The following is an 8,193-nucleotide window of genomic DNA, read 5'->3' as shown; positions in this document are numbered from 1 at the left end:
CGCAGGTGCTGGGAGTCTCTGGTTTACTGACGAAACAAAAGTGGCTGGAGAATTTTGTACATGTTTTTCTTGCATTTAGTGTCTGTTTATATGACTGTCTTCTCTATTTTCCTTCCCATTCCCTCTGTAATCCTTTGGTCTAGTCTTTATCATCCCTTTCTCTATCTTTCTTTGTCTGTTAGTGTATATGTTTATCTATATATCCAACTATTTTTCTATCCATCCAGCGTGATTTTCTTTACAATAATTATTTTCCTTCTGGCATAAACATAACTACTAAAGACAAAACCACAAGAAAGAGAGTGGGGGGAAGAGGAAGGTAAACGCGGCAGCATCTTCCTCGCCTCCCACATACAAGGTAAAAATAACTCTCCAGACTCCGGGTTTTAAAAGTCATTGTCCCACTTCATGTCACCGAGTCGTCCTGGAAACCCAAGTTACTTAATTGAAGATTAGGGCCAATTATATAACCCCAAAAAGATCTAGTAATGTAATTAGAAACTTTTTAATCCCTCGCTGATGACACGTTCTCCTGCTGCTAGAGTGAGGAGGATACTGAAACTCTTTACACTATGTTCTTTTCTTATTTATTATGTTCTCTAAGTAAACGAACGTAGGGAGAGGTGGAATGGTGGTTGTCTTGTGTCATTTATAAAGATTCTTTGGCTGATTCTTATTTTTCCTTTAAATGGGAAGGAGGAGATGGAGGAGGGAAGGATAACCAGATGGAGGTAAGAGTCTTAGTGTAATTAAGAAGATATTATGCTCACTTACTATAATTACAACCAGCACTACTACAACTCTAGCACCACCACAGCTACCACCACTACAATACTACTGCAACTACTACAACTATTGCCAGCACAGCAACCACCACCACTGTAACTACGACCACCACAGCTACCAACACTACAATACTACCACCACAGGCCACAGCTACTACCACCACTACAATTTCAACCACCAGAGCTACTGCCACTACAACACTACCACTACTACCAGCACATCTACCACCACCACTACAACTACTACCACCAGAGCTACTTCCACTACAACTACCACCACCACCACTGCTATTGTTACAAGAATGGCCACCACGTCATTCACCACTACAGAGAACGGAATATCTAGCTCCTCTTCGAAGCTTTGAAGAAGGTTACATGCAACACAGCTACCACCATCAATCACCGTCTCTTGACAAGTTCTATATACTGTAATGTCACACCAATAATTCATAATATGTTAGCTGACTCCCACTCTCTTCAGCTAACTCCCACTCTCCTCAGCTTATTCCCACTCTCCTCAGTTGACTCCCACTCCTCTCAGTTGATTCCCACTCTCATCAGTTGACTCCCACTCTCCTCACCTGACTCCCACTCTCCTCACCTTACTCCCACAATCTTCAGCTAACTCCTACTCTCCTCAGCTGACTCCCACTCTCCTCAGCTAACTAAAACTCTTCTCACCTGACTCCCACTCTCCTCACCTTACTCCCACACTCTTCAGCTTACTCTCACTCTCCTCAATTGACTCCCACTCTCCTCATCTGACTCCAACTCTCTTCTCTGACTTCCACTCTCCTCAGCTGCCTCCCAATCTCCTCAGTTGAATCCCACTCTCCTCACCTGACTTCCACTCGCCTCAGCTAACTCCCAATCTCCTCAGCTGACACCCACTCTCCTCACCTGACTCCGCCTCTCTTCCCTGACTCCCAATCTCCTCAGCTGACTCCTAATCTCCTCAGCTGAATCCCACTCTCCTCACCTGACTTCCAATCTTCTCAGATAACTCCCACTCTCTTCACCTGACTCTCACTCTCTTCAGAAGATTCCCACACTCCTCAACTGACCCCCACTATTATCAGCTGACTCTCGTTTTCCTCAGCTGACTCCCACTCTCTTCAGTTGACTCCCACTCTCCTCAGCTGACTCACCACTCTCTTGAGGTTGTTTCTCGCTCACCACTCTCTTGAGGCTGACTCTCGCTCTGAGCTAAATTCCACTCACTTCATCTAACTCCCACACTCCTCAGCTGACTCCCAATCTCCTCACCTGAATACCACTCGCCTCATCTAACTCCCACTCTCTTCATCTAACTCCCACTCTCTTCAGCTGACTCCCACTCTCTTCAGCTGACTCCCACTCTCTTCAGCTGACTCCCACACTCTTCAGCTGACTCCCACTCTCTTCAGCTGACTCCCACTCTCTTCAGCTGACTCCCACACTCTTCAGTTGACTCCCACTCTCTTCAGGCTATCGACATAAGTCTTCCATGCATTTTGTCTGAGTTCGTTTACACGTCCCACGTTGCCCACCTTCCTGACTCTAGCCCTCAGTTATTTCAGATTGGGGTCACCACTGTTGTCTGTTCCCATGATGCTGACCACGTTTTCTCCTTTTTTGGTGGAGGCATTGTTGGTGAAGTATGTACAAGTCCTAACTATGAGATCATCATGGAGACTTTGGTAGTTGTCAGGCTTGTAATCCTTGTACTAGTCAAGGATGAAGTCTATGAACTAGCTTTCATGTTCTTGCTTGACTGAGAGACTACGTCTATTGAGTTTACCACCAGTGGGGTCATTGGCTACATGTATACTAGCTTGGACTGGGTTGTGGTCAGATATAAGATCAGTGACATCATCAGAGCTATGAGTTGTGTACAGTATGGTAGATTATAGCCAATACACTTGTCTAGATCCCCGCCATAGATGTGTGTTTGTTCATTATTACCTATTCTGAGCATCTTCATGTGCGCTGAGAAGTGAGATAAGTCTCCTACCATTGGCGTTAATGGTGGGGTCACCAACTTCTTGTCCCTAGTATTCAGGTCACCAATCAGAACAGTGGGCTCAATGTGTACAAAGTCTGGGAGATCTGTGTATTGAAGTTGATCTTAGGGAGCATTGGCGTTTAGCACGTTGAGTGTGGAGTTGCCCAGGTGGATAGTGATCCTGTGGTACTGAGAGTTGAGAGTATTTTTTGGATACAAGAAGTACATGCGGTAATGACTTCTTAACATACATCATAATACACATAATTGGGCAGACTAGGTGGGGGCTTACCATTAGGTGTGAGACACTCCTGCAGACACACGATATCGATGTCCTCAGCCACAACTTTGTGGTGTAGGTCAAGGTACCGTTTTCTGAGGGATGAAATGGTCCAACTCATCACCTCCTCCTCTCTATATCTTTGTCTGGTATAAACATTGGCCATTATGTATTTGGAAAGAAGCAGAAGGCACTGTATACGGTGTTTTTTGTTTTCCATGCTGCCTGTCCCTTCTGCAGGCAAGAGGCTTTATAACATTTTTTAAACATTCCTGGAGCATGTACTGCTCACCAGTTGATCTATTTGATTGCAGACATCAACACACTTTCGTTACACTCGACACCACCACCATTTTCTGTTTGTGTTTGTTCATCTTCACTGACTACGAGCCATCAGTAAAACTGTTACCAGTATCACTGTTTTCCTCTGCGTGGACACTAGTTCCTGATGGATCTTTAATTTCCACATCTGGTACTGACATTTGAAGGTCTTCAGTTTGATTGTAATCTTTCCATAGCTGCTGCACTGCGTTGGAGGTGTTCTTTTTCTGTAGTGAATCGCAGAGGCTCTTTAGGATATCAGTTTGAGCTGCAAATTGAGCTTTAAGTTCTTTAATTTCATTTTTCAAATCAGTGATCTCTTCATTTTGTGCGTGTTCACGGGGTATGTTGACAGCTACCCATTGTCAGTACGTCTGTGTTGCCCCATGCTGATCTTTCGTTGACGGCTGGTGATCCTGGAGCTTTGGTAGGTAGGGTGGGCCAAGGGTTGGCCGTAGGGAGTACCCTAGCAGCAGAAGTGTTTCTTGAGACCTGCCTGGGTGGCGGGTCTGGCCGCTGAGGGAGTGTAGGAGCTCTTGGACGGCCAGGGTGCCATACAGGAACTCCATCTGTTTTGCAGTTTATACCCCTCAGTTGAATGGGTGCCTCTTGAGCAACTGTATTTCTGCAAGCCCGTGTTTCATGTCCTGGACAAAGACCACACCACGGCTTGGTAGAGGCATAATCGGGCCACATGGCCCCAATGTTGACAGCTGTAACACCTCCGTTTAGAAGGGGGGTGGGGGAGGTTGGCGTGCCCAGTTTGATTTAACAGAAATACGATTGTGACCAGAAGACCCTAAGGGAGCAGAAATTGAGTATAAATTGTGTGAGGGGTTAGAGGTAAAACAATGATCAAGAATGTTAATAAGTTGATCGTGTCAATCTGGAACACGTGTAGGGTGTTTAATTACTTGTTCCAGATCATTAAGTAAGGAAAAAGAGAGTGTCTCAACTCCACCTGGGTCATCCCTTGCAGAGCCAAGCCACTCTGTGATGTACATTGAAGTCCCCAAGGTAGAGGATCTCGGTGTCGGCGTGTGTGGATAGCAACGACTCATGAAAAGAAGTGAGATTGTCAAAGAGTTCCAAACAGTTGGTAGAGTTGGGAGAACAGTATAGAAAACAAAGAAAAATAGTCATTATTGGTAGAGATATTTTGAGCCAGATGATATCATAAAGAGAAGATTCATGATCCGTGAGTCGAGCTTTTGGTGTATAAATGTTGTAGTTGGTAACTTGAAAAAGGTTTGGGTGAAGCTGCTTTGGTCAATTGAAGTTCAGATAGTAGTACGAGATCGGGGGAAGAGGTTATAGATGGTGTTCCGCAGAGGAAAGACTGGATCTCAGGCCGCGAATGTTGCAAAAATTAAGTGTGAAAAAAGCCAATCCTCCAGCAACCGCGGTGACGTCGGTTGAGGCCCCAGTAGTTTGATGACGATCAGGTCGGCCCTGAGGTCCACAACCTTCCCAAGGACTTCGAAACGATACCAGCTTGTAATCACTAAACTTAATATATTTACAATAAACAAGAATACAGGCAATAATACAGTATGGTCCTATGACCCGACTAATTTATTAACTTATGTCTTAATTCCATACTATGGCTCTCCCTCCGTTCACAAAACATCACCCAACATTCACTCTTAACACTGGTGAACAAATTAATAATAACCATGAGATACACAATGGATGAACTAAGATATAGTTACACATTCCTGATTCCAAGTTCACACCTTGTGTCTGCCTTTATACAAATACATATTATATGACTACAAAATATCAGGAACTACAAGAAACCAAAATAATTCACATTAAATGCAAAAAATAAACTAATTATAACAAAATACACACATTTTGCTTGGTTCATAGAAGACTTCTCTTGCAACAGTGACTGATACTAAATGAATATAGTACAGCACACTTCTTAATATATTACCGGTTACATAGACATATGTAACACATTCCACTTGTCGTGGCCATTACTGAATAATTCTCCTCTTTCAGCACAACTCCTAGGCCCATTAATCAGACTTATATTTTGAAATAACAGCTTTGGTCAACAGACCAGAATGATGTAGACAATCTTTTGCTACCTCTGGCTAACAGTTGAAGGCGACATTTAGTGCAAAGTGAGTCAGGTATCACATAAATACTAATTTGTAATAATCAACACTTAATATAATTATATTTGCAGTAAAACAATAGCATAAACAATAACACTACATGGTTAAGTGACCCAAGTAATTTAGTGATTTATCTTTCTTAATCTCATAGTACAACTCTTCCTCCGTTAACATAAATATCACCTAATATTCACTCATAATACTGGTGAATAAATTAATGCCAAAATACAAGATGACCAATGGATGGAATATGATTACAATCACTGTCATGGTCTCAAATGCTGTGATACCCCCAGAGGAAGAGAACTCGAAAACGTAAACAAACGGTACATCTTTCACAATTAGAATATTCTTAACTCAAAACTTCTTTATATAAATACATAATATTATATAATTACTAAACATTTGAATTTACATGCAACCAATATAATTCACATCCAATGCAAAAATACAAACTAATTATTACAAAGGATATAAAGTTTTCATATTTACTTCCTTCATAGAAAACTGCTCTTACAATGGTGACTGATACAACATGATCATAAAGCATACATCTTAATATTATATAAATACACTGAAATATACAACACACTACATCTCAAACTGTCGACATTGGGAGAGCAGTTCATTATCTCAAAATCTACAGTAAACACACAAGGCACTACACTTCTGGGCTCATGTATACCTATAACAACTAAGATGTGATTTATGTAAACTTACTTTAATGACAAATAATATCACAACTAGATATATTAACAATGGGTTAATGAAATCAGATGTTGTAGGTCATTGTTGAGAAGAGATGTTGACTGTCTGTATAGTTCAGTTCAGCACCAGAATGGATTAAATAGTATTATATAATGTGAGTTTTATCTCTAGTATAAATCGAGTCAGTGATGAAGCGGTAACATGTTTTTGTGTTTTGAGTCATCTACCACTTCCTTGCCAAACATGATACTCAAATTAAATTTTGTTTAAATATTTTATACAGAATATTTTTTTCATAATTATTTGTTGTGGGAGTCATACAGTAGCCCTCACTCACCATAACCTCTTTCTGTCTCCTTCTGCAGGTCCGCTGACGGTGGTTTACGCCGTAGAGTCGGGCCGGGTGTTACTCCCCTGTGACGTGGCTCCTCCAATACCTACTGATGACACCATCCTCGTCCTCTTTTATCATGGCGACATTGGTACTCCCATATATAGGTAATTATGTAGAATAAATGTGTATACCTGTAAGAGAAAGTGAGGAATCTATAAGTGAACAAAAGTTTGATGTGGGTATGGCTGGGAATGGAGGAGGAGGAGGAGGAGTGGGTGATGTGTCAACTGACTGACTGCAGTGTTCACGCCAGGTAAGCGAAGCAGTGGGGATTTAGGATAATGCAATACTTCATCAAGATTTTTTTATAACAACCCTTTTATAAATGATGGAATGCCTGCAAGTATAGTGAATATATAGAAAAGCAGATAACACTGATAGATAGAAAAATATTACTAAAATAAGATAGAATAATTGACAACAGACACACACACCTGCACACACAAACTGGAGGGTCAAAACCTATCAGGCATCCGCTCCTTCTGTGGAGCTGCCCTGGTCAATATTGGCCCATTCCCCAAGTCCGTCTCCTCGACCCATCCTCACTACCGGGATATCAACATAATCTCGCCAAAAGTGACAATTTCATCTCAGAAAGGAATGCGATCAGTGTTGAACAATGTTTAAGTCAGTGAATTCAGCACTAGACAGTACCAGCGAGAGCTGTGACCCATCAGTCAGGTCCACACCCAGAGAAAAGCACCTCTGGGAACCAACCACCATCTTGGACCAGACGGTGTTAATCAGTCCACCTTGGGAACAACCGTGGGTCGGCTTTACACCTGACCATATAACACACCAGTACTTAGCAGAGAGTGAGGTACTGTGACACGACACACCACACCACCCTGTCTCTCCACGACCACATGAGGTCCTTCATATCAACACCTATGGACGAATTACTGCACGGCATGAACACCACACCTCCCCGTGTCTCCATGACCACGTGAGATAGTTCATGCCAACACTTATGGACGAGTCACTACACGTGAACACCACACCACCCCGTGTCTCCATGACCACGTGAGATAGTTCATGCCAACACTTATGGACGAGTCACTACACGTGAACACCACACCACCCCGTGTCTCCATGAACACGACAGTTTCCTCTCAACGTGTGTGCGGGCAGGGCTGTGTGCGTGGACCACCTGTGATCTTTTTAAGATTACGGTGGTACACACTAGGTTTTGAGGAGCAGGGTTCTCACAGGGTGTTACTGAATATTAGGTGTTCTTCCTACCACAGTCACTTGAAGGATTACCATATCCAATAGGACAACAACTGTAAATCTGGTGCCTATATAACAAGTGAACTAACCCGTGGGTTGAGCACTGTGGTGTGTGTAAGTGCCCGCGAGGCAGGCCTACCCTTGTGGTCACTCCCGGCCATATAGTGAGGGTTTGTGTAAACAAACTCCCGTATTCATATGGTGCCAGGCTGGATAGTTATTTTGAAACTGAAATGGTCTTTGATACTGTATCTAACCAGAAAAACAGATACCATTGAGTAAGAACAACAAGCGGAGTGTAATAAAAAAGTTAATAAACTGAGAATGCTCCTGCTACCTTGGTCCCTCTGACACCACACTCCCTT

The 8,193-nt window shown here is 42.7% G+C and overlaps 1 protein-coding gene across 3 annotated transcripts in view; it reads left to right on the top strand.

The window, feature by feature from the left end:
- The first annotated feature begins 6,575 nt into the window (after positions 1-6,575).
- The window catches only part of LOC121862887, a 73,517-nt gene continuing 71,899 nt past the window's right edge, over positions 6,576-8,193 (top strand). For all 3 annotated transcript variants that reach the window (XM_042361274.1, XM_042361275.1, XM_042361273.1), the window contains exon 1: positions 6,576-6,702. The gene's annotated coding sequence lies outside the window, so the exon portion shown is untranslated. The remainder of the gene's footprint in view (positions 6,703-8,193) is intronic.

This window comes from Homarus americanus, unplaced genomic scaffold (genome assembly GCF_018991925.1).
Source record: "Homarus americanus isolate GMGI-L3 unplaced genomic scaffold, GMGI_Hamer_2.0 scaffold24922, whole genome shotgun sequence".
Taxonomy (NCBI): domain Eukaryota; kingdom Metazoa; phylum Arthropoda; class Malacostraca; order Decapoda; family Nephropidae; genus Homarus; species Homarus americanus.
The sequence above is the reverse complement of the archived record's forward strand: the minus strand, read 5'-3'. Positions and strand labels throughout refer to the sequence as shown.